A 25,528-nucleotide genomic window follows, 5' to 3' on the forward strand; every position below is an offset into this window, starting at 1 on the left:
AATCAGTATAAATCCTTAGAAAATTATCCCCCAGTGTCTCCATCTGCTGGCGGTATTGAATAAGCATTGCTGCACTGATGGGGTATGCATTAGACGAAAAAAAAGAAGAAAAAGAAGAATAATACGCCCAGAAAAGAGGCGAAAAGGAGAAAAACGTAAAAAAACGTGAAAAAAAAGTAAGAAGAAGAGAAGGGAAAAAAAGGTGGAAATGGGTTTAAAAGTGATTTCGGCGGAGAAATATATATATATATATATATATATATATATATATATATATATATACGCGCACACACACACATATATATAAACGTATTCTCCGTTGAGATATTGCAGCCGCTGCTGTGTCCAGGCCCAGGAGCCTTAGCACTGTGCTGTGATGTCACTCAATACCACTGACATCACTAGGTGTAAACAACATCTCTCCTTTGCTGTGTATGTGACTATGGAGCTGTTTGGTGATGTCGTCTATTATGGCCTTCATAGAAGCAACAGGAGATTGTTGCATCCATCTAGAACCCTCAGAACTACAGTGCTATGATGTCACTCACTTCCACAGGCCTTGCAGAGTGTAAACAACAACAACCCAGCTTTGTTGTGTATGTAACCATAGGGATTGTGATGTCACCTAGAACCTTCACAGCAGCGACAGCTTTATGAGGAGCATCAGCACTGCTCTGCCTGAGCAGAACCATCACCGCCATAGGTTGTCAAATAACCCGGATTTAACCCACACAGGTAAGTCCAATGGGGTGCAGGCATGTCCTCTATGCTTACAGCTTCCCGTGGGTGTTGGTTTGATACCGTTTGGGGACAGCCAAGGAGGCATCTGCAGGCAACAAAGGTAGGTGTGTGCTTGTGTGTGTGTTTCCTATGCAGATCCTAAGCCCAGTGTCACATGCAAGTAGGAGGAGTAAGAAGGGTCTCTGGCAAATCCGGGTTATGGATTGCATTTAAAAAGGCCCCGTGGGAGTGCAATGGGCCCCTGTCTTGCTGCTTAGCAATAATGGTATGGGTTTAGGTTCTGCTGTGTGTACTGGTGGTTGACTGCCCCCCAGCCCAGAGTGTGCATGGAAAATTGTCTGGCAGCCTCCCTGACAGCAAGCAGTGATAGTGCCCATGAAGGGGACCTTGTTGGGCCCGCCCCTTTCACGGTTATCGCTTCTCGGCCTTTTGGCTAAGATCAAGTGTAGTATCTGTTCTTATCAGTTTAATATCTGATACGTCCCCTATCTGGGGACCATATATTAAATGGATTTTTGAGAACGGGGGCCGATTTCGAAGCTTGCTTCCGTCGCCCTATGCATTGACCCGATATGGCAGTATCTTCGGGTACAGTGCACCACCCCCTTACAGGGTTAAAAAGAAAGATTCCTACTTTCATTGCTACCTGCTTGCTGGCTAGCCAGCTAGCCAGCCCTGTGGGCCTTGCTGCTGCTGCTGCTGCTGCTGCTGCTGCAGCCAAAAAACAAAAGGTGGTGCTGCTGCTGCTTCTGCTGCTTCTGCTTGTGTCTGGCCGCTGTTGGAGCGTCCAGGCACAGGACTTCTGCTGCTGCTGACTAAATGGCCTCCTTAATTGGATCATTTGAGTAGCCAGCACACCTGTGCAGGTAGGGCATGACATGATAGGCAGCTGCCTTGATAGCGGGTGGGTGCTGAATGTTCCTAATTGACAAAATAAGATTAATGCTTATGAAGAAATATAAAATCTCATCCCTTCCCCAATATCGCGCCACACCCCTACCCCTTAATTCCCTGGTTGAACTTGATGGACATATGTCTTTTTTCGACCGTACTAACTATGTAACTATGTAACATAACATGGGGGGGTCTCCTGGCTGTTCACACAGGTGTGTCATTGCTGTACATTGACCATGCATTGCTTCTGTGGTATTGCAAAGGCAAAGACAAATGCTTCCAGCCATCCATTGCACTAATGGATTGGTCATCAGCTGGCTGTCTATGTCCCGCATCAATATAGACCAAAGTACAGAGGGTTAGGCTATGCTATAGTGCACCTACCTGATGCATCAGAAGGTGCGAGGCCCTTGCTAAATTCTGTGCACAGACTTTGAGATCTATGCTTTAGACTGTATCTAAACCTGCTCCAACATGGACTGACATTCTGGCCTACTTTCAGCCGATGCGACTTGTCTGTCGCTGAACAGTCGCTTTTTATGTATTCAGCACCTATGTATAATGTTGTAAAAATGCTCTAGAAGCTAAAGTCGCAGAAATGTCACACATATTTGGCCTGCAACTTTCTGTGCGACAAATTCAGACAGGAAAAATCAGTATAAATCCTTAGAAAATTATCCCCCAGTGTCTCCATCTGCTGGCGGTATTGAATAAGCATTGCTGCACTGATGGGGTATGCATTAGACGAAAAAAAAGAAGAAAAAGAAGAATAATACGCCCAGAAAAGAGGCGAAAAGGAGAAAAACGTAAAAAAACGTGAAAAAAAAGTAAGAGGAAGAGAAGGGAAAAAAAGGTGGAAATGGGTTTAAAAGTGATTTCGGCTGAGAATATATATATATATATATATATATATATATATATATATATATATATATATACGCGCACACACACACATATATATAAACGTATTCTCCGTTGAGATATTGCAGCCGCTGCTGTGTCCAGGCCCAGGAGCCTTAGCACTGTGCTGTGATGTCACTCAATACCACTGACATCACTAGGTGTAAACAACATCTCTCCTTTGCTGTGTATGTGACTATGGAGCTGTTTGGTGATGTCGTCTATTATGGCCTTCATAGAAGCAACAGGAGATTGTTGCATCCATCTAGAACCCTCAGAACTACAGTGCTATGATGTCACTCACTTCCACAGGCCTTGCAGAGTGTAAACAACAACAACCCAGCTTTGTTGTGTATGTAACCATAGGGATTGTGATGTCACCTAGAACCTTCACAGCAGCGACAGCTTTATGAGGAGCATCAGCACTGCTCTGCCTGAGCAGAACCATCACCGCCATAGGTTGTCAAATAACCCGGATTTAACCCACACAGGTAAGTCCAATGGGGTGCAGGCATGTCCTCTATGCTTACAGCTTCCCGTGGGTGTTGGTTTGATACCGTTTGGGGACAGCCAAGGAGGCATCTGCAGGCAACAAAGGTAGGTGTGTGCTTGTGTGTGTGTTTCCTATGCAGATCCTAAGCCCAGTGTCACATGCAAGTAGGAGGAGTAAGAAGGGTTCCTGGCAAATCCGGGTTATGGATTGCATTTAAAAAGGCCCCGTGGGAGTGCAATGGGCCCCTGTCTTGCTGCTTAGCAATAATGGTATGGGTTTAGGTTCTGCTGTGTGTACTGGTGGTTGACTGCCCCCCAGCCCAGAGTGTGCATGGAAAATTGTCTGGCAGCCTCCCTGACAGCAAGCAGTGATAGTGCCCATGAAGGGGACCTTGTTGGGCCCGCCCCTTTCACGGTTATCGCTTCTCGGCCTTTTGGCTAAGATCAAGTGTAGTATCTGTTCTTATCAGTTTAATATCTGATACGTCCCCTATCTGGGGACCATATATTAAATGGATTTTTGAGAACGGGGGCCGATTTCGAAGCTTGCTTCCGTCGCCCTATGCATTGACCCGATATGGCAGTATCTTCGGGTACAGTGCACCACCCCCTTACAGGGTTAAAAAGAAAGATTCCTACTTTCATTGCTACCTGCTTGCTGGCTAGCCAGCTAGCCAGCCCTGTGGGCCTTGCTGCTGCTGCTGCTGCTGCTGCTGCAGCCAAAAAACAAAAGGTGGTGCTGCTGCTGCTTCTGCTGCTTCTGCTTGTGTCTGGCCGCTGTTGGAGCGTCCAGGCACAGGACTTCTGCTGCTGCTGACTAAATGGCCTCCTTAATTGGATCATTTGAGTAGCCAGCACACCTGTGCAGGTAGGGCATGACATGATAGGCAGCTGCCTTGATAGCGGGTGGGTGCTGAATGTTCCTAATTGACAAAATAAGATTAATGCTTATGAAGAAATATAAAATCTCATCCCTTCCCCAATATCGCGCCACACCCCTACCCCTTAATTCCCTGGTTGAACTTGATGGACATATGTCTTTTTTCGACCGTACTAACTATGTAACTATGTAACATAACATGGGGGGGTCTCCTGGCTGTTCACACAGGTGTGTCATTGCTGTACATTGACCATGCATTGCTTCTGTGGTATTGCAAAGGCAAAGACAAATGCTTCCAGCCATCCATTGCACTAATGGATTGGTCATCAGCTGGCTGTCTATGTCCCGCATCAATATAGACCAAAGTACAGAGGGTTAGGCTATGCTATAGTGCACCTACCTGATGCATCAGAAGGTGCGAGGCCCTTGCTAAATTCTGTGCACAGACTTTGAGATCTATGCTTTAGACTGTATCTAAACCTGCTCCAACATGGACTGACATTCTGGCCTACTTTCAGCCGATGCGACTTGTCTGTCGCTGAACAGTCGCTTTTTATGTATTCAGCACCTATGTATAATGTTGTAAAAATGCTCTAGAAGCTAAAGTCGCAGAAATGTCACACATATTTGGCCTGCAACTTTCTGTGCGACAAATTCAGACAGGAAAAATCAGTATAAATCCTTAGAAAATTATCCCCCAGTGTCTCCATCTGCTGGCGGTATTGAATAAGCATTGCTGCACTGATGGGGTATGCATTAGACGAAAAAAAAGAAGAAAAAGAAGAATAATACGCCCAGAAAAGAGGCGAAAAGGAGAAAAACGTAAAAAAACGTGAAAAAAAAGTAAGAGGAAGAGAAGGGAAAAAAAGGTGGAAATGGGTTTAAAAGTGATTTCGGCGGAGAAATATATATATATATATATATATATATATATATATATATATATATACGCGCACACACACACATATATATAAACGTATTCTCCGTTGAGATATTGCAGCCGCTGCTGTGTCCAGGCCCAGGAGCCTTAGCACTGTGCTGTGATGTCACTCAATACCACTGACATCACTAGGTGTAAACAACATCTCTCCTTTGCTGTGTATGTGACTATGGAGCTGTTTGGTGATGTCGTCTATTATGGCCTTCATAGAAGCAACAGGAGATTGTTGCATCCATCTAGAACCCTCAGAACTACAGTGCTATGATGTCACTCACTTCCACAGGCCTTGCAGAGTGTAAACAACAACAACCCAGCTTTGTTGTGTATGTAACCATAGGGATTGTGATGTCACCTAGAACCTTCACAGCAGCGACAGCTTTATGAGGAGCATCAGCACTGCTCTGCCTGAGCAGAACCATCACCGCCATAGGTTGTCAAATAACCCGGATTTAACCCACACAGGTAAGTCCAATGGGGTGCAGGCATGTCCTCTATGCTTACAGCTTCCCGTGGGTGTTGGTTTGATACCGTTTGGGGACAGCCAAGGAGGCATCTGCAGGCAACAAAGGTAGGTGTGTGCTTGTGTGTGTGTTTCCTATGCAGATCCTAAGCCCAGTGTCACATGCAAGTAGGAGGAGTAAGAAGGGTTCCTGGCAAATCCGGGTTATGGATTGCATTTAAAAAGGCCCCGTGGGAGTGCAATGGGCCCCTGTCTTGCTGCTTAGCAATAATGGTATGGGTTTAGGTTCTGCTGTGTGTACTGGTGGTTGACTGCCCCCCAGCCCAGAGTGTGCATGGAAAATTGTCTGGCAGCCTCCCTGACAGCAAGCAGTGATAGTGCCCATGAAGGGGACCTTGTTGGGCCCGCCCCTTTCACGGTTATCGCTTCTCGGCCTTTTGGCTAAGATCAAGTGTAGTATCTGTTCTTATCAGTTTAATATCTGATACGTCCCCTATCTGGGGACCATATATTAAATGGATTTTTGAGAACGGGGGCCGATTTCAAAGCTTGCTTCCGTCGCCCTATGCATTGACCCGATATGGCAGTATCTTCGGGTACAGTGCACCACCCCCTTACAGGGTTAAAAAGAAAGATTCCTACTTTCATTGCTACCTGCTTGCTGGCTAGCCAGCTAGCCAGCCCTGTGGGCCTTGCTGCTGCTGCTGCTGCTGCTGCTGCAGCCAAAAAACAAAAGGTGGTGCTGCTGCTGCTGCTTCTGCTTGTGTCTGGCCGCTGTTGGAGCGTCCAGGCACAGGACTTCTGCTGCTGCTGACTAAATGGCCTCCTTAATTGGATCATTTGAGTAGCCAGCACACCTGTGCAGGTAGGGCATGACATGATAGGCAGCTGCCTTGATAGCGGGTGGGTGCTGAATGTTCCTAATTGACAAAATAAGATTAATGCTTATGAAGAAATATAAAATCTCATCCCTTCCCCAATATCGCGCCACACCCCTACCCCTTAATTCCCTGGTTGAACTTGATGGACATATGTCTTTTTTCGACCGTACTAACTATGTAACTATGTAACATAACATGGGGGGGTCTCCTGGCTGTTCACACAGGTGTGTCATTGCTGTACATTGACCATGCATTGCTTCTGTGGTATTGCAAAGGCAAAGACAAATGCTTCCAGCCATCCATTGCACTAATGGATTGGTCATCAGCTGGCTGTCTATGTCCCGCATCAATATAGACCAAAGTACAGAGGGTTAGGCTATGCTATAGTGCACCTACCTGATGCATCAGAAGGTGCGAGGCCCTTGCTAAATTCTGTGCACAGACTTTGAGATCTATGCTTTAGACTGTATCTAAACCTGCTCCAACATGGACTGACATTCTGGCCTACTTTCAGCCGATGCGACTTGTCTGTCGCTGAACAGTCGCTTTTTATGTATTCAGCACCTATGTATAATGTTGTAAAAATGCTCTAGAAGCTAAAGTCGCAGAAATGTCACACATATTTGGCCTGCAACTTTCTGTGCGACAAATTCAGACAGGAAAAATCAGTATAAATCCTTAGAAAATTATCCCCCAGTGTCTCCATCTGCTGGCGGTATTGAATAAGCATTGCTGCACTGATGGGGTATGCATTAGACGAAAAAAAAGAAGAAAAAGAAGAATAATACGCCCAGAAAAGAGGCGAAAAGGAGAAAAACGTAAAAAAACGTGAAAAAAAAGTAAGAGGAAGAGAAGGGAAAAAAAGGTGGAAATGGGTTTAAAAGTGATTTCGGCGGAGAAATATATATATATATATATATATATATATATATATATATACACGCGCACACACACACATATATATAAACGTATTCTCCGTTGAGATATTGCAGCCGCTGCTGTGTCCAGGCCCAGGAGCCTTAGCACTGTGCTGTGATGTCACTCAATACCACTGACATCACTAGGTGTAAACAACATCTCTCCTTTGCTGTGTATGTGACTATGGAGCTGTTTGGTGATGTCGTCTATTATGGCCTTCATAGAAGCAACAGGAGATTGTTGCATCCATCTAGAACCCTCAGAACTACAGTGCTATGATGTCACTCACTTCCACAGGCCTTGCAGAGTGTAAACAACAACAACCCAGCTTTGTTGTGTATGTAACCATAGGGATTGTGATGTCACCTAGAACCTTCACAGCAGCGACAGCTTTATGAGGAGCATCAGCACTGCTCTGCCTGAGCAGAACCATCACCGCCATAGGTTGTCAAATAACCCGGATTTAACCCACACAGGTAAGTCCAATGGGGTGCAGGCATGTCCTCTATGCTTACAGCTTCCCGTGGGTGTTGGTTTGATACCGTTTGGGGACAGCCAAGGAGGCATCTGCAGGCAACAAAGGTAGGTGTGTGCTTGTGTGTGTGTTTCCTATGCAGATCCTAAGCCCAGTGTCACATGCAAGTAGGAGGAGTAAGAAGGGTTCCTGGCAAATCCGGGTTATGGATTGCATTTAAAAAGGCCCCGTGGGAGTGCAATGGGCCCCTGTCTTGCTGCTTAGCAATAATGGTATGGGTTTAGGTTCTGCTGTGTGTACTGGTGGTTGACTGCCCCCCAGCCCAGAGTGTGCATGGAAAATTGTCTGGCAGCCTCCCTGACAGCAAGCAGTGATAGTGCCCATGAAGGGGACCTTGTTGGGCCCGCCCCTTTCACGGTTATCGCTTCTCGGCCTTTTGGCTAAGATCAAGTGTAGTATCTGTTCTTATCAGTTTAATATCTGATACGTCCCCTATCTGGGGACCATATATTAAATGGATTTTTGAGAACGGGGGCCGATTTCGAAGCTTGCTTCCGTCGCCCTATGCATTGACCCGATATGGCAGTATCTTCGGGTACAGTGCACCACCCCCTTACAGGGTTAAAAAGAAAGATTCCTACTTTCATTGCTACCTGCTTGCTGGCTAGCCAGCTAGCCAGCCCTGTGGGCCTTGCTGCTGCTGCTGCTGCTGCTGCAGCCAAAAAACAAAAGGTGGTGCTGCTGCTGCTTCTGCTGCTTCTGCTTGTGTCTGGCCGCTGTTGGAGCGTCCAGGCACAGGACTTCTGCTGCTGCTGACTAAATGGCCTCCTTAATTGGATCATTTGAGTAGCCAGCACACCTGTGCAGGTAGGGCATGACATGATAGGCAGCTGCCTTGATAGCGGGTGGGTGCTGAATGTTCCTAATTGACAAAATAAGATTAATGCTTATGAAGAAATATAAAATCTCATCCCTTCCCCAATATCGCGCCACACCCCTACCCCTTAATTCCCTGGTTGAACTTGATGGACATATGTCTTTTTTCGACCGTACTAACTATGTAACTATGTAACATAACATGGGGGGGTCTCCTGGCTGTTCACACAGGTGTGTCATTGCTGTACATTGACCATGCATTGCTTCTGTGGTATTGCAAAGGCAAAGACAAATGCTTCCAGCCATCCATTGCACTAATGGATTGGTCATCAGCTGGCTGTCTATGTCCCGCATCAATATAGACCAAAGTACAGAGGGTTAGGCTATGCTATAGTGCACCTACCTGATGCATCAGAAGGTGCGAGGCCCTTGCTAAATTCTGTGCACAGACTTTGAGATCTATGCTTTAGACTGTATCTAAACCTGCTCCAACATGGACTGACATTCTGGCCTACTTTCAGCCGATGCGACTTGTCTGTCGCTGAACAGTCGCTTTTTATGTATTCAGCACCTATGTATAATGTTGTAAAAATGCTCTAGAAGCTAAAGTCGCAGAAATGTCACACATATTTGGCCTGCAACTTTCTGTGCGACAAATTCAGACAGGAAAAATCAGTATAAATCCTTAGAAAATTATCCCCCAGTGTCTCCATCTGCTGGCGGTATTGAATAAGCATTGCTGCACTGATGGGGTATGCATTAGACGAAAAAAAAGAAGAAAAAGAAGAATAATACGCCCAGAAAAGAGGCGAAAAGGAGAAAAACGTAAAAAAACGTGAAAAAAAAGTAAGAGGAAGAGAAGGGAAAAAAAGGTGGAAATGGGTTTAAAAGTGATTTCGGCGGAGAATATATATATATATATATATATATATATATATATATATATATATATACGCGCACACACACACATATATATAAACGTATTCTCCGTTGAGATATTGCAGCCGCTGCTGTGTCCAGGCCCAGGAGCCTTAGCACTGTGCTGTGATGTCACTCAATACCACTGACATCACTAGGTGTAAACAACATCTCTCCTTTGCTGTGTATGTGACTATGGAGCTGTTTGGTGATGTCGTCTATTATGGCCTTCATAGAAGCAACAGGAGATTGTTGCATCCATCTAGAACCCTCAGAACTACAGTGCTATGATGTCACTCACTTCCACAGGCCTTGCAGAGTGTAAACAACAACAACCCAGCTTTGTTGTGTATGTAACCATAGGGATTGTGATGTCACCTAGAACCTTCACAGCAGCGACAGCTTTATGAGGAGCATCAGCACTGCTCTGCCTGAGCAGAACCATCACCGCCATAGGTTGTCAAATAACCCGGATTTAACCCACACAGGTAAGTCCAATGGGGTGCAGGCATGTCCTCTATGCTTACAGCTTCCCGTGGGTGTTGGTTTGATACCGTTTGGGGACAGCCAAGGAGGCATCTGCAGGCAACAAAGGTAGGTGTGTGCTTGTGTGTGTGTTTCCTATGCAGATCCTAAGCCCAGTGTCACATGCAAGTAGGAGGAGTAAGAAGGGTTCCTGGCAAATCCGGGTTATGGATTGCATTTAAAAAGGCCCCGTGGGAGTGCAATGGGCCCCTGTCTTGCTGCTTAGCAATAATGGTATGGGTTTAGGTTCTGCTGTGTGTACTGGTGGTTGACTGCCCCCCAGCCCAGAGTGTGCATGGAAAATTGTCTGGCAGCCTCCCTGACAGCAAGCAGTGATAGTGCCCATGAAGGGGACCTTGTTGGGCCCGCCCCTTTCACGGTTATCGCTTCTCGGCCTTTTGGCTAAGATCAAGTGTAGTATCTGTTCTTATCAGTTTAATATCTGATACGTCCCCTATCTGGGGGACCATATATTAAATGGATTTTTGAGAACGGGGGCCGATTTCGAAGCTTGCTTCCGTCGCCCTATGCATTGACCCGATATGGCAGTATCTTCGGGTACAGTGCACCACCCCCTTACAGGGTTAAAAAGAAAGATTCCTACTTTCATTGCTACCTGCTTGCTGGCTAGCCAGCTAGCCAGCCCTGTGGGCCTTGCTGCTGCTGCTGCTGCTGCTGCTGCAGCCAAAAAACAAAAGGTGGTGCTGCTGCTGCTTCTGCTGCTTCTGCTTGTGTCTGGCCGCTGTTGGAGCGTCCAGGCACAGGACTTCTGCTGCTGCTGACTAAATGGCCTCCTTAATTGGATCATTTGAGTAGCCAGCACACCTGTGCAGGTAGGGCATGACATGATAGGCAGCTGCCTTGATAGCGGGTGGGTGCTGAATGTTCCTAATTGACAAAATAAGATTAATGCTTATGAAGAAATATAAAATCTCATCCCTTCCCCAATATCGCGCCACACCCCTACCCCTTAATTCCCTGGTTGAACTTGATGGACATATGTCTTTTTTCGACCGTACTAACTATGTAACTATGTAACATAACATGGGGGGGTCTCCTGGCTGTTCACACAGGTGTGTCATTGCTGTACATTGACCATGCATTGCTTCTGTGGTATTGCAAAGGCAAAGACAAATGCTTCCAGCCATCCATTGCACTAATGGATTGGTCATCAGCTGGCTGTCTATGTCCCGCATCAATATAGACCAAAGTACAGAGGGTTAGGCTATGCTATAGTGCACCTACCTGATGCATCAGAAGGTGCGAGGCCCTTGCTAAATTCTGTGCACAGACTTTGAGATCTATGCTTTAGACTGTATCTAAACCTGCTCCAACATGGACTGACATTCTGGCCTACTTTCAGCCGATGCGACTTGTCTGTCGCTGAACAGTCGCTTTTTATGTATTCAGCACCTATGTATAATGTTGTAAAAATGCTCTAGAAGCTAAAGTCGCAGAAATGTCACACATATTTGGCCTGCAACTTTCTGTGCGACAAATTCAGACAGGAAAAATCAGTATAAATCCTTAGAAAATTATCCCCCAGTGTCTCCATCTGCTGGCGGTATTGAATAAGCATTGCTGCACTGATGGGGTATGCATTAGACGAAAAAAAAAGAAGAAAAAGAAGAATAATACGCCCAGAAAAGAGGCGAAAAGGAGAAAAACGTAAAAAAACGTGAAAAAAAAGTAAGAGGAAGAGAAGGGAAAAAAAGGTGGAAATGGGTTTAAAAGTGATTTCGGCGGAGAAATATATATATATATATATATATATATATATATATATATATATATACGCGCACACACACACATATATATAAACGTATTCTCCGTTGAGATATTGCAGCCGCTGCTGTGTCCAGGCCCAGGAGCCTTAGCACTGTGCTGTGATGTCACTCAATACCACTGACATCACTAGGTGTAAACAACATCTCTCCTTTGCTGTGTATGTGACTATGGAGCTGTTTGGTGATGTCGTCTATTATGGCCTTCATAGAAGCAACAGGAGATTGTTGCATCCATCTAGAACCCTCAGAACTACAGTGCTATGATGTCACTCACTTCCACAGGCCTTGCAGAGTGTAAACAACAACAACCCAGCTTTGTTGTGTATGTAACCATAGGGATTGTGATGTCACCTAGAACCTTCACAGCAGCGACAGCTTTATGAGGAGCATCAGCACTGCTCTGCCTGAGCAGAACCATCACCGCCATAGGTTGTCAAATAACCCGGATTTAACCCACACAGGTAAGTCCAATGGGGTGCAGGCATGTCCTCTATGCTTACAGCTTCCCGTGGGTGTTGGTTTGATACCGTTTGGGGACAGCCAAGGAGGCATCTGCAGGCAACAAAGGTAGGTGTGTGCTTGTGTGTGTGTTTCCTATGCAGATCCTAAGCCCAGTGTCACATGCAAGTAGGAGGAGTAAGAAGGGTTCCTGGCAAATCCGGGTTATGGATTGCATTTAAAAAGGCCCCGTGGGAGTGCAATGGGCCCCTGTCTTGCTGCTTAGCAATAATGGTATGGGTTTAGGTTCTGCTGTGTGTACTGGTGGTTGACTGCCCCCCAGCCCAGAGTGCGCATGGAAAATTGTCTGGCAGCCTCCCTGACAGCAAGCAGTGATAGTGCCCATGAAGGGGACCTTGTTGGGCCCGCCCCTTTCACGGTTATCGCTTCTCGGCCTTTTGGCTAAGATCAAGTGTAGTATCTGTTCTTATCAGTTTAATATCTGATACGTCCCCTATCTGGGGACCATATATTAAATGGATTTTTGAGAACGGGGGCCGATTTCGAAGCTTGCTTCCGTCGCCCTATGCATTGACCCGATATGGCAGTATCTTCGGGTACAGTGCACCACCCCCTTACAGGGTTAAAAAGAAAGATTCCTACTTTCATTGCTACCTGCTTGCTGGCTAGCCAGCTAGCCAGCCCTGTGGGCCTTGCTGCTGCTGCTGCTGCAGCCAAAAAACAAAAGGTGGTGCTGCTGCTGCTTCTGCTGCTTCTGCTTGTGTCTGGCCGCTGTTGGAGCGTCCAGGCACAGGACTTCTGCTGCTGCTGACTAAATGGCCTCCTTAATTGGATCATTTGAGTAGCCAGCACACCTGTGCAGGTAGGGCATGACATGATAGGCAGCTGCCTTGATAGCGGGTGGGTGCTGAATGTTCCTAATTGACAAAATAAGATTAATGCTTATGAAGAAATATAAAATCTCATCCCTTCCCCAATATCGCGCCACACCCCTACCCCTTAATTCCCTGGTTGAACTTGATGGACATATGTCTTTTTTCGACCGTACTAACTATGTAACTATGTAACATAACATGGGGGGGTCTCCTGGCTGTTCACACAGGTGTGTCATTGCTGTACATTGACCATGCATTGCTTCTGTGGTATTGCAAAGGCAAAGACAAATGCTTCCAGCCATCCATTGCACTAATGGATTGGTCATCAGCTGGCTGTCTATGTCCCGCATCAATATAGACCAAAGTACAGAGGGTTAGGCTATGCTATAGTGCACCTACCTGATGCATCAGAAGGTGCGAGGCCCTTGCTAAATTCTGTGCACAGACTTTGAGATCTATGCTTTAGACTGTATCTAAACCTGCTCCAACATGGACTGACATTCTGGCCTACTTTCAGCCGATGCGACTTGTCTGTCGCTGAACAGTCGCTTTTTATGTATTCAGCACCTATGTATAATGTTGTAAAAATGCTCTAGAAGCTAAAGTCGCAGAAATGTCACACATATTTGGCCTGCAACTTTCTGTGCGACAAATTCAGACAGGAAAAATCAGTATAAATCCTTAGAAAATTATCCCCCAGTGTCTCCATCTGCTGGCGGTATTGAATAAGCATTGCTGCACTGATGGGGTATGCATTAGACGAAAAAAAAGAAGAAAAAGAAGAATAATACGCCCAGAAAAGAGGCGAAAAGGAGAAAAACGTAAAAAAACGTGAAAAAAAAGTAAGAGGAAGAGAAGGGAAAAAAAGGTGGAAATGGGTTTAAAAGTGATTTCGGCGGAGAAATATATATATATATATATATATATATATATATATATATATATATACGCGCACACACACACATATATATAAACGTATTCTCCGTTGAGATATTGCAGCCGCTGCTGTGTCCAGGCCCAGGAGCCTTAGCACTGTGCTGTGATGTCACTCAATACCACTGACATCACTAGGTGTAAACAACATCTCTCCTTTGCTGTGTATGTGACTATGGAGCTGTTTGGTGATGTCGTCTATTATGGCCTTCATAGAAGCAACAGGAGATTGTTGCATCCATCTAGAACCCTCAGAACTACAGTGCTATGATGTCACTCACTTCCACAGGCCTTGCAGAGTGTAAACAACAACAACCCAGCTTTGTTGTGTATGTAACCATAGGGATTGTGATGTCACCTAGAACCTTCACAGCAGCGACAGCTTTATGAGGAGCATCAGCACTGCTCTGCCTGAGCAGAACCATCACCGCCATAGGTTGTCAAATAACCCGGATTTAACCCACACAGGTAAGTCCAATGGGGTGCAGGCATGTCCTCTATGCTTACAGCTTCCCGTGGGTGTTGGTTTGATACCGTTTGGGGACAGCCAAGGAGGCATCTGCAGGCAACAAAGGTAGGTGTGTGCTTGTGTGTGTGTTTCCTATGCAGATCCTAAGCCCAGTGTCACATGCAAGTAGGAGGAGTAAGAAGGGTTCCTGGCAAATCCGGGTTATGGATTGCATTTAAAAAGGCCCCGTGGGAGTGCAATGGGCCCCTGTCTTGCTGCTTAGCAATAATGGTATGGGTTTAGGTTCTGCTGTGTGTACTGGTGGTTGACTGCCCCCCAGCCCAGAGTGTGCATGGAAAATTGTCTGGCAGCCTCCCTGACAGCAAGCAGTGATAGTGCCCATGAAGGGGACCTTGTTGGGCCCGCCCCTTTCACGGTTATCGCTTCTCGGCCTTTTGGCTAAGATCAAGTGTAGTATCTGTTCTTATCAGTTTAATATCTGATACGTCCCCTATCTGGGGACCATATATTAAATGGATTTTTGAGAACGGGGGCCGATTTCGAAGCTTGCTTCCGTCGCCCTATGCATTGACCCGATATGGCAGTATCTTCGGGTACAGTGCACCACCCCCTTACAGGGTTAAAAAGAAAGATTCCTACTTTCATTGCTACCTGCTTGCTGGCTAGCCAGCTAGCCAGCCCTGTGGGCCTTGCTGCTGCTGCTGCTGCTGCTGCTGCAGCCAAAAAACAAAAGGTGGTGCTGCTGCTGCTTCTGCTGCTTCTGCTTGTGTCTGGCCGCTGTTGGAGCGTCCAGGCACAGGACTTCTGCTGCTGCTGACTAAATGGCCTCCTTAATTGGATCATTTGAGTAGCCAGCACACCTGTGCAGGTAGGGCATGACATGATAGGCAGCTGCCTTGATAGCGGGTGGGTGCTGAATGTTCCTAATTGACAAAATAAGATTAATGCTTATGAAGAAATATAAAATCTCATCCCTTCCCCAATATCGCGCCACACCCCTACCCCTTAATTCCCTGGTTGAACTTGATGGACATATGTCTTTTTTCGACCGTACTAACTATGTAACTATGTAACATAACATGGGGGGGTCTCCTGGCTGTTCACACAGGTGTGTCATTGCTGTACATTGACCATGCATTGCTTCTGTGGTATTGCAAAGGCAAAGACAAATGCTTCCAGCCATCCATTGCACTAATGGATTGGTCATCAGCTGGCTGTCTATGTCCCGCATCAATATAGACCAAAGTACAGAGGGTTAGGCTATGCTATAGTGCACCTACCTGATGCATCAGAAGGTGCGAGGCCCTTGCTAAATTCTGTGCACAGACTTTGAGATCTATGCTTTAGACTGTATCTAAACCTGCTCCAACATGGACTGACATTCTGGCCTACTTTCAGCCGATGCGACTTGTCTGTCGCTGAACAGTCGCTTTTTATGTATTCAGCACCTATGTATAATGTTGTAAAAATGCTCTAGAAGCTAAAGTCGCAGAAATGTCACACATATTTGGCCTGCAACTTTCTGTGCGACAAATTCAGACAGGAAAAATCAGTATAAATCCTTAGAAAATTATCCCCCAGTGTCTCCATCTGCTGGCGGTATTGAATAAGCATTGCTGCACTGATGGGGTATGCATTAGACGAAAAAAAAGAAGAAAAAGAAGAATAATACGCCCAGAAAAGAGGCGAAAAGGAGAAAAACGTAAAAAAACGTGAAAAAAAAGTAAGAGGAAGAGAAGGGAAAAAAAGGTGGAAATGGGTTTAAAAGTGATTTCGGCGGAGAATATATATATATATATATATATATATATATATATATATATATATATATACGCGCACACACACACATATATATAAACGTATTCTCCGTTGAGATATTGCAGCCGCTGCTGTGTCCAGGCCCAGGAGCCTTAGCACTGTGCTGTGATGTCACTCAATACCACTGACATCACTAGGTGTAAACAACATCTCTCCTTTGCTGTGTATGTGACTATGGAGCTGTTTGGTGATGTCGTCTATTATGGCCTTCATAGAAGCAACAGGAGATTGTTGCATCCATCTAGAACCCTCAGAACTACAGTGCTATGATGTCACTCACTTCCACAGGCCTTGCAGAGTGTAAACAACAACAACCCAGCTTTGTTGTGTATGTAACCATAGGGATTGTGATGTCACCTAGAACCTTCACAGCAGCGACAGCTTTATGAGGAGCATCAGCACTGCTCTGCCTGAGCAGAACCATCACCGCCATAGGTTGTCAAATAACCCGGATTTAACCCACACAGGTAAGTCCAATGGGGTGCAGGCATGTCCTCTATGCTTACAGCTTCCCGTGGGTGTTGGTTTGATACCGTTTGGGGACAGCCAAGGAGGCATCTGCAGGCAACAAAGGTAGGTGTGTGCTTGTGTGTGTGTTTCCTATGCAGATCCTAAGCCCAGTGTCACATGCAAGTAGGAGGAGTAAGAAGGGTTCCTGGCAAATCCGGGTTATGGATTGCATTTAAAAAGGCCCCGTGGGAGTGCAATGGGCCCCTGTCTTGCTGCTTAGCAATAATGGTATGGGTTTAGGTTCTGCTGTGTGTACTGGTGGTTGACTGCCCCCCAGCCCAGAGTGTGCATGGAAAATTGTCTGGCAGCCTCCCTGACAGCAAGCAGTGATAGTGCCCATGAAGGGGACCTTGTTGGGCCCGCCCCTTTCACGGTTATCGCTTCTCGGCCTTTTGGCTAAGATCAAGTGTAGTATCTGTTCTTATCAGTTTAATATCTGATACGTCCCCTATCTGGGGACCATATATTAAATGGATTTTTGAGAACGGGGGCCGATTTCGAAGCTTGCTTCCGTCGCCCTATGCATTGACCCGATATGGCAGTATCTTCGGGTACAGTGCACCACCCCCTTACAGGGTTAAAAAGAAAGATTCCTACTTTCATTGCTACCTGCTTGCTGGCTAGCCAGCTAGCCAGCCCTGTGGGCCTTGCTGCTGCTGCTGCTGCTGCTGCAGCCAAAAAACAAAAGGTGGTGCTGCTGCTGCTTCTGCTGCTTCTGCTTGTGTCTGGCCGCTGTTGGAGCGTCCAGGCACAGGACTTCTGCTGCTGCTGACTAAATGGCCTCCTTAATTGGATCATTTGAGTAGCCAGCACACCTGTGCAGGTAGGGCATGACATGATAGGCAGCTGCCTTGATAGCGGGTGGGTGCTGAATGTTCCTAATTGACAAAATAAGATTAATGCTTATGAAGAAATATAAAATCTCATCCCTTCCCCAATATCGCGCCACACCCCTACCCCTTAATTCCCTGGTTGAACTTGATGGACATATGTCTTTTTTCGACCGTACTAACTATGTAACTATGTAACATAACATGGGGGGGTCTCCTGGCTGTTCACACAGGTGTGTCATTGCTGTACATTGACCATGCATTGCTTCTGTGGTATTGCAAAGGCAAAGACAAATGCTTCCAGCCATCCATTGCACTAATGGATTGGTCATCAGCTGGCTGTCTATGTCCCGCATCAATATAGACCAAAGTACAGAGGGTTAGGCTATGCTATAGTGCACCTACCTGATGCATCAGAAGGTGCGAGGCCCTTGCTAAATTCTGTGCACAGACTTTGAGATCTATGCTTTAGACTGTATCTAAACCTGCTCCAACATGGACTGACATTCTGGCCTACTTTCAGCCGATGCGACTTGTCTGTCGCTGAACAGTCGCTTTTTATGTATTCAGCACCTATGTATAATGTTGTAAAAATGCTCTAGAAGCTAAAGTCGCAGAAATGTCACACATATTTGGCCTGCAACTTTCTGTGCGACAAATTCAGACAGGAAAAATCAGTATAAATCCTTAGAAAATTATCCCCCAGTGTCTCCATCTGCTGGCGGTATTGAATAAGCATTGCTGCACTGATGGGGTATGCATTAGACGAAAAAAAAGAAGAAAAAGAAGAATAATACGCCCAGAAAAGAGGCGAAAAGGAGAAAAACGTAAAAAAACGTGAAAAAAAAGTAAGAGGAAGAGAAGGGAAAAAAAGGTGGAAATGGGTTTAAAAGTGATTTCGGCGGAGAAATATATATATATATATATATATATATATATATATATATATATATATACGCGCACACACACACATATATATAAACGTATTCTCCGTTGAGATATTGCAGCCGCTGCTGTGTCCAGGCCCAGGAGCCTTAGCACTGTGCTGTGATGTCACTCAATACCACTGACATCACTAGGTGTAAACAACATCTCTCCTTTGCTGTGTATGTGACTATGGAGCTGTTTGGTGATGTCGTCTATTATGGCCTTCATAGAAGCAACAGGAGATTGTTGCATCCATCTAGAACCCTCAGAACTACAGTGCTATGATGTCACTCACTTCCACAGGCCTTGCAGAGTGTAAACAACAACAACCCAGCTTTGTTGTGTATGTAACCATAGGGATTGTGATGTCACCTAGAACCTTCACAGCAGCGACAGCTTTATGAGGAGCATCAGCACTGCTCTGCCTGAGCAGAACCATCACCGCCATAGGTTGTCAAATAACCCGGATTTAACCCACACAGGTAAGTCCAATGGGGTGCAGGCATGTCCTCTATGCTTACAGCTTCCCGTGGGTGTTGGTTTGATACCGTTTGGGGACAGCCAAGGAGGCATCTGCAGGCAACAAAGGTAGGTGTGTGCTTGTGTGTGTGTTTCCTATGCAGATCCTAAGCCCAGTGTCACATGCAAGTAGGAGGAGTAAGAAGGGTTCCTGGCAAATCCGGGTTATGGATTGCATTTAAAAAGGCCCCGTGGGAGTGCAATGGGCCCCTGTCTTGCTGCTTAGCAATAATGGTATGGGTTTAGGTTCTGCTGTGTGTACTGGTGGTTGACTGCCCCCCAGCCCAGAGTGTGCATGGAAAATTGTCTGGCAGCCTCCCTGACAGCAAGCAGTGATAGTGCCCATGAAGGGGACCTTGTTGGGCCCGCCCCTTTCACGGTTATCGCTTCTCGGCCTTTTGGCTAAGATCAAGTGTAGTATCTGTTCTTATCAGTTTAATATCTGATACGTCCCCTATCTGGGGACCATATATTAAATGGATTTTTGAGAACGGGGGCCGATTTCGAAGCTTGCTTCCGTCGCCCTATGCATTGACCCGATATGGCAGTATCTTCGGGTACAGTGCACCACCCCCTTACAGGGTTAAAAAGAAAGATTCCTACTTTCATTGCTACCTGCTTGCTGGCTAGCCAGCTAGCCAGCCCTGTGGGCCTTGCTGCTGCTGCTGCTGCTGCTGCTGCAGCCAAAAAACAAAAGGTGGTGCTGCTGCTGCTTCTGCTGCTTCTGCTTGTGTCTGGCCGCTGTTGGAGCGTCCAGGCACAGGACTTCTGCTGCTGCTGACTAAATGGCCTCCTTAATTGGATCATTTGAGTAGCCAGCACACCTGTGCAGGTAGGGCATGACATGATAGGCAGCTGCCTTGATAGCGGGTGGGTGCTGAATGTTCCTAATTGACAAAATAAGATTAATGCTTATGAAGAAATATAAAATCTCATCCCTTCCCCAATATCGCGCCACACCCCTACCCCTTAATTCCCTGGTTGAACTTCATGGACATATGTCTTTTTTCGACCGTACTAACTATGTAACTATGTAACATAACATGGGGGGGTCTCCTGGCTGTTCACACAGGTGTGTCATTGCTGTACATTGACCATGCATTGCTTCTGTGGTATTGCAAAGGCAAAGACAAATGCTTCCAGCCATCCATTGCACTAATGGATTGGTCATCAGCTGGCTGTCTATGTCCCGCATCAATATAGACCAAAGTACAGAGGGTTAGGCTATGCTATAGTGCACCTACCTGATGCATCAGAAGGTGCGAGGCCCTTGCTAAATTCTGTGCACAGACTTTGAGATCTATGCTTTAGACTGTATCTAAACCTGCTCCAACATGGACTGACATTCTGGCCTACTTTCAGCCGATGCGACTTGTCTGTCGCTGAACAGTCGCTTTTTATGTATTCAGCACCTATGTATAATGTTGTAAAAATGCTCTAGAAGCTAAAGTCGCAGAAATGTCACACATATTTGGCCTGCAACTTTCTGTGCGACAAATTCAGACAGGAAAAATCAGTATAAATCCTTAGAAAATTATCCCCCAGTGTCTCCATCTGCTGGCGGTATTGAATAAGCATTGCTGCACTGATGGGGTATGCATTAGACGAAAAAAAAGAAGAAAAAGAAGAATAATACGCCCAGAAAAGAGGCGAAAAGGAGAAAAACGTAAAAAAACGTGAAAAAAAAGTAAGAGGAAGAGAAGGGAAAAAAAGGTGGAAATGGGTTTAAAAGTGATTTCGGCGGAGAATATATATATATATATATATATATATATATATATATATATATATATATACGCGCACACACACACATATATATAAACGTATTCTCCGTTGAGATATTGCAGCCGCTGCTGTGTCCAGGCCCAGGAGCCTTAGCACTGTGCTGTGATGTCACTCAATACCACTGACATCACTAGGTGTAAACAACATCTCTCCTTTGCTGTGTATGTGACTATGGAGCTGTTTGGTGATGTCGTCTATTATGGCCTTCATAGAAGCAACAGGAGATTGTTGCATCCATCTAGAACCCTCAGAACTACAGTGCTATGATGTCACTCACTTCCACAGGCCTTGCAGAGTGTAAACAACAACAACCCAGCTTTGTTGTGTATGTAACCATAGGGATTGTGATGTCACCTAGAACCTTCACAGCAGCGACAGCTTTATGAGGAGCATCAGCACTGCTCTGCCTGAGCAGAACCATCACCGCCATAGGTTGTCAAATAACCCGGATTTAACCCACACAGGTAAGTCCAATGGGGTGCAGGCATGTCCTCTATGCTTACAGCTTCCCGTGGGTGTTGGTTTGATACCGTTTGGGGACAGCCAAGGAGGCATCTGCAGGCAACAAAGGTAGGTGTGTGCTTGTGTGTGTGTTTCCTATGCAGATCCTAAGCCCAGTGTCACATGCAAGTAGGAGGAGTAAGAAGGGTTCCTGGCAAATCCGGGTTATGGATTGCATTTAAAAAGGCCCCGTGGGAGTGCAATGGGCCCCTGTCTTGCTGCTTAGCAATAATGGTATGGGTTTAGGTTCTGCTGTGTGTACTGGTGGTTGACTGCCCCCCAGCCCAGAGTGTGCATGGAAAATTGTCTGGCAGCCTCCCTGACAGCAAGCAGTGATAGTGCCCATGAAGGGGACCTTGTTGGGCCCGCCCCTTTCACGGTTATCGCTTCTCGGCCTTTTGGCTAAGATCAAGTGTAGTATCTGTTCTTATCAGTTTAATATCTGATACGTCCCCTATCTGGGGACCATATATTAAATGGATTTTTGAGAACGGGGGCCGATTTCGAAGCTTGCTTCCGTCGCCCTATGCATTGACCCGATATGGCAGTATCTTCGGGTACAGTGCACCACCCCCTTACAGGGTTAAAAAGAAAGATTCCTACTTTCATTGCTACCTGCTTGCTGGCTAGCCAGCTAGCCAGCCCTGTGGGCCTTGCTGCTGCTGCTGCTGCTGCAGCCAAAAAACAAAAGGTGGTGCTGCTGCTGCTTCTGCTGCTTCTGCTTGTGTCTGGCCGCTGTTGGAGCGTCCAGGCACAGGACTTCTGCTGCTGCTGACTAAATGGCCTCCTTAATTGGATCATTTGAGTAGCCAGCACACCTGTGCAGGTAGGGCATGACATGATAGGCAGCTGCCTTGATAGCGGGTGGGTGCTGAATGTTCCTAATTGACAAAATAAGATTAATGCTTATGAAGAAATATAAAATCTCATCCCTTCCCCAATATCGCGCCACACCCCTACCCCTTAATTCCCTGGTTGAACTTGATGGACATATGTCTTTTTTCGACCGTACTAACTATGTAACTATGTAACATAACATGGGGGGGTCTCCTGGCTGTTCACACAGGTGTGTCATTGCTGTACATTGACCATGCATTGCTTCTGTGGTATTGCAAAGGCAAAGACAAATGCTTCCAGCCATCCATTGCACTAATGGATTGGTCATCAGCTGGCTGTCTATGTCCCGCATCAATATAGACCAAAGTACAGAGGGTTAGGCTATGCTATAGTGCACCTACCTGATGCATCAGAAGGTGCGAGGCCCTTGCTAAATTCTGTGCACAGACTTTGAGATCTATGCTTTAGACTGTATCTAAACCTGCTCCAACATGGACTGACATTCTGGCCTACTTTCAGCCGATGCGACTTGTCTGTCGCTGAACAGTCGCTTTTTATGTATTCAGCACCTATGTATAATGTTGTAAAAATGCTCTAGAAGCTAAAGTCGCAGAAATGTCACACATATTTGGCCTGCAACTTTCTGTGCGACAAATTCAGACAGGAAAAATCAGTATAAATCCTTAGAAAATTATCCCCCAGTGTCTCCATCTGCTGGCGGTATTGAATAAGCATTGCTGCACTGATGGGGTATGCATTAGACGAAAAAAAAGAAGAAAAAGAAGAATAATACGCCCAGAAAAGAGGCGAAAAGGAGAAAAACGTAAAAAAACGTGAAAAAAAAGTAAGAGGAAGAGAAGGGAAAAAAAGGTGGAAATGGGTTTAAAAGTGATTTCGGCGGAGAAATATATATATATATATATATATATATATATATATATATATATATATATATATATACGCGCACACACACACATATATATAAACGTATTCTCCGTTGAGATATTGCAGCCGCTGCTGTGTCCAGGCCCAGGAGCCTTAGCACTGTGCTGTGATGTCACTCAATACCACTGACATCACTAGGTGTAAACAACATCTCTCCTTTGCTGTGTATGTGACTATGGAGCTGTTTGGTGATGTCGTCTATTATGGCCTTCATAGAAGCAACAGGAGATTGTTGCATCCATCTAGAACCCTCAGAACTACAGTGCTATGATGTCACTCACTTCCACAGGCCTTGCAGAGTGTAAACAACAACAACCCAGCTTTGTTGTGTATGTAACCAAAGGGATTTGTGATGTCACCTAGAACCTTCACAGCAGCGACAGCTTTATGAGGAGCATCAGCACTGCTCTGCCTGAGCAGAACCATCACCGCCATAGGTTGTCAAATAACCCGGATTTAACCCACACAGGTAAGTCCAATGGGGTGCAGGCATGTCCTCTATGCTTACAGCTTCCCGTGGGTGTTGGTTTGATACCGTTTGGGGACAGCCAAGGAGGCATCTGCAGGCAACAAAGGTAGGTGTGTGCTTGTGTGTGTGTTTCCTATGCAGATCCTAAGCCCAGTGTCACATGCAAGTAGGAGGAGTAAGAAGGGTTCCTGGCAAATCCGGGTTATGGATTGCATTTAAAAAGGCCCCGTGGGAGTGCAATGGGCCCCTGTCTTGCTGCTTAGCAATAATGGTATGGGTTTAGGTTCTGCTGTGTGTACTGGTGGTTGACTGCCCCCCAGCCCAGAGTGTGCATGGAAAATTGTCTGGCAGCCTCCCTGACAGCAAGCAGTGATAGTGCCCATGAAGGGGACCTTGTTGGGCCCGCCCCTTTCACGGTTATCGCTTCTCGGCCTTTTGGCTAAGATCAAGTGTAGTATCTGTTCTTATCAGTTTAATATCTGATACGTCCCCTATCTGGGGACCATATATTAAATGGATTTTTGAGAACGGGGGCCGATTTCGAAGCTTGCTTCCGTCGCCCTATGCTGACCCGATATGGCAGTATCTTCGGGTACAGTGCACCACCCCCTTACAGGGTTAAAAAGAAAGATTCCTACTTTCATTGCTACCTGCTTGCTGGCTAGCCAGCTAGCCAGCCCTGTGGGCCTTGCTGCTGCTGCTGCTGCTGCAGCCAAAAAACAAAAGGTGGTGCTGCTGCTGCTTCTGCTGCTTCTGCTTGTGTCTGGCCGCTGTTGGAGCGTCCAGGCACAGGACTTCTGCTGCTGCTGACTAAATGGCCTCCTTAATTGGATCATTTGAGTAGCCAGCACACCTGTGCAGGTAGGGCATGACATGATAGGCAGCTGCCTTGATAGCGGGTGGGTGCTGAATGTTCCTAATTGACAAAATAAGATTAATGCTTATGAAGAAATATAAAATCTCATCCCTTCCCCAATATCGCGCCACACCCCTACCCCTTAATTCCCTGGTTGAACTTGATGGACATATGTCTTTTTTCGACCGTACTAACTATGTAACTATGTAACATAACATGGGGGGGTCTCCTGGCTGTTCACACAGGTGTGTCATTGCTGTACATTGACCATGCATTGCTTCTGTGGTATTGCAAAGGCAAAGACAAATGCTTCCAGCCATCCATTGCACTAATGGATTGGTCATCAGCTGGCTGTCTATGTCCCGCATCAATATAGACCAAAGTACAGAGGGTTAGGCTATGCTATAGTGCACCTACCTGATGCATCAGAAGGTGCGAGGCCCTTGCTAAATTCTGTGCACAGACTTTGAGATCTATGCTTTAGACTGTATCTAAACCTGCTCCAACATGGACTGACATTCTGGCCTACTTTCAGCCGATGCGACTTGTCTGTCGCTGAACAGTCGCTTTTTATGTATTCAGCACCTATGTATAATGTTGTAAAAATGCTCTAGAAGCTAAAGTCGCAGAAATGTCACACATATTTGGCCTGCAACTTTCTGTGCGACAAATTCAGACAGGAAAAATCAGTATAATTCCTTAGAAAATTATCCCCCAGTGTCTCCATCTGCTGGCGGTATTGAATAAGCATTGCTGCACTGATGGGGTATGCATTAGACGAAAAAAAAGAAGAAAAAGAAGAATAATACGCCCAGAAAAGAGGCGAAAAGGAGAAAAACGTAAAAAAACGTGAAAAAAAAGTAAGAGGAAGAGAAGGGAAAAAAAGGTGGAAATGGGTTTAAAAGTGATTTCGGCGGAGATATATATATATATATATATATATATATATATATATATATATATATATATATACGCGCACACACACACATATATATAAACGTATTCTCCGTTGAGATATTGCAGCCGCTGCTGTGTCCAGGCCCAGGAGCCTTAGCACTGTGCTGTGATGTCACTCAATACCACTGACATCACTAGGTGTAAACAACAT

The 25,528-nt window shown here is 45.8% G+C and overlaps 11 non-coding genes across 11 annotated transcripts; all 11 read left to right on the plus strand.

Moving 5' to 3' along the window:
• Positions 1-1,154: 1,154 nt before the first annotated feature.
• On the plus strand, positions 1,155-1,345 carry LOC130319848 (U2 spliceosomal RNA). The gene has a single exon (XR_008865905.1). It is a non-coding gene; the product is annotated as a U2 spliceosomal RNA (small nuclear RNA).
• Positions 1,346-3,445: 2,100 nt separating this feature from the next.
• Positions 3,446-3,636, plus strand: LOC130319850 (U2 spliceosomal RNA). Its single transcript, XR_008865906.1, has one exon. It is a non-coding gene; the product is annotated as a U2 spliceosomal RNA (small nuclear RNA).
• Positions 3,637-5,728: 2,092 nt separating this feature from the next.
• LOC130319863 (U2 spliceosomal RNA) lies at positions 5,729-5,919 on the plus strand. The gene has a single exon (XR_008865918.1). It is a non-coding gene; the product is annotated as a U2 spliceosomal RNA (small nuclear RNA).
• A 2,082-nt stretch (positions 5,920-8,001) lies between these two features.
• On the plus strand, positions 8,002-8,192 carry LOC130319851 (U2 spliceosomal RNA). The gene has a single exon (XR_008865907.1). It is a non-coding gene; the product is annotated as a U2 spliceosomal RNA (small nuclear RNA).
• Positions 8,193-10,282: 2,090 nt separating this feature from the next.
• Positions 10,283-10,474, plus strand: LOC130319864 (U2 spliceosomal RNA). Its single transcript, XR_008865919.1, has one exon. It is a non-coding gene; the product is annotated as a U2 spliceosomal RNA (small nuclear RNA).
• A 2,093-nt stretch (positions 10,475-12,567) lies between these two features.
• LOC130319852 (U2 spliceosomal RNA) lies at positions 12,568-12,758 on the plus strand. Its single transcript, XR_008865908.1, has one exon. It is a non-coding gene; the product is annotated as a U2 spliceosomal RNA (small nuclear RNA).
• A 2,083-nt stretch (positions 12,759-14,841) lies between these two features.
• Positions 14,842-15,032, plus strand: LOC130319853 (U2 spliceosomal RNA). The gene has a single exon (XR_008865909.1). It is a non-coding gene; the product is annotated as a U2 spliceosomal RNA (small nuclear RNA).
• A 2,095-nt stretch (positions 15,033-17,127) lies between these two features.
• LOC130319854 (U2 spliceosomal RNA) lies at positions 17,128-17,318 on the plus strand. The gene has a single exon (XR_008865910.1). It is a non-coding gene; the product is annotated as a U2 spliceosomal RNA (small nuclear RNA).
• A 2,091-nt stretch (positions 17,319-19,409) lies between these two features.
• Positions 19,410-19,600, plus strand: LOC130319855 (U2 spliceosomal RNA). Its single transcript, XR_008865911.1, has one exon. It is a non-coding gene; the product is annotated as a U2 spliceosomal RNA (small nuclear RNA).
• Positions 19,601-21,695: 2,095 nt separating this feature from the next.
• LOC130319856 (U2 spliceosomal RNA) lies at positions 21,696-21,886 on the plus strand. Its single transcript, XR_008865912.1, has one exon. It is a non-coding gene; the product is annotated as a U2 spliceosomal RNA (small nuclear RNA).
• Positions 21,887-23,983: 2,097 nt separating this feature from the next.
• Positions 23,984-24,172, plus strand: LOC130319865 (U2 spliceosomal RNA). Its single transcript, XR_008865920.1, has one exon. It is a non-coding gene; the product is annotated as a U2 spliceosomal RNA (small nuclear RNA).
• The last annotated feature ends 1,356 nt before the right edge of the window (positions 24,173-25,528 follow it).

This window comes from Hyla sarda, unplaced genomic scaffold (assembly GCF_029499605.1).
Source record: "Hyla sarda isolate aHylSar1 unplaced genomic scaffold, aHylSar1.hap1 scaffold_2178, whole genome shotgun sequence".
In the NCBI taxonomy this organism is placed as follows: Eukaryota; Metazoa; Chordata; class Amphibia; order Anura; family Hylidae; genus Hyla; species Hyla sarda.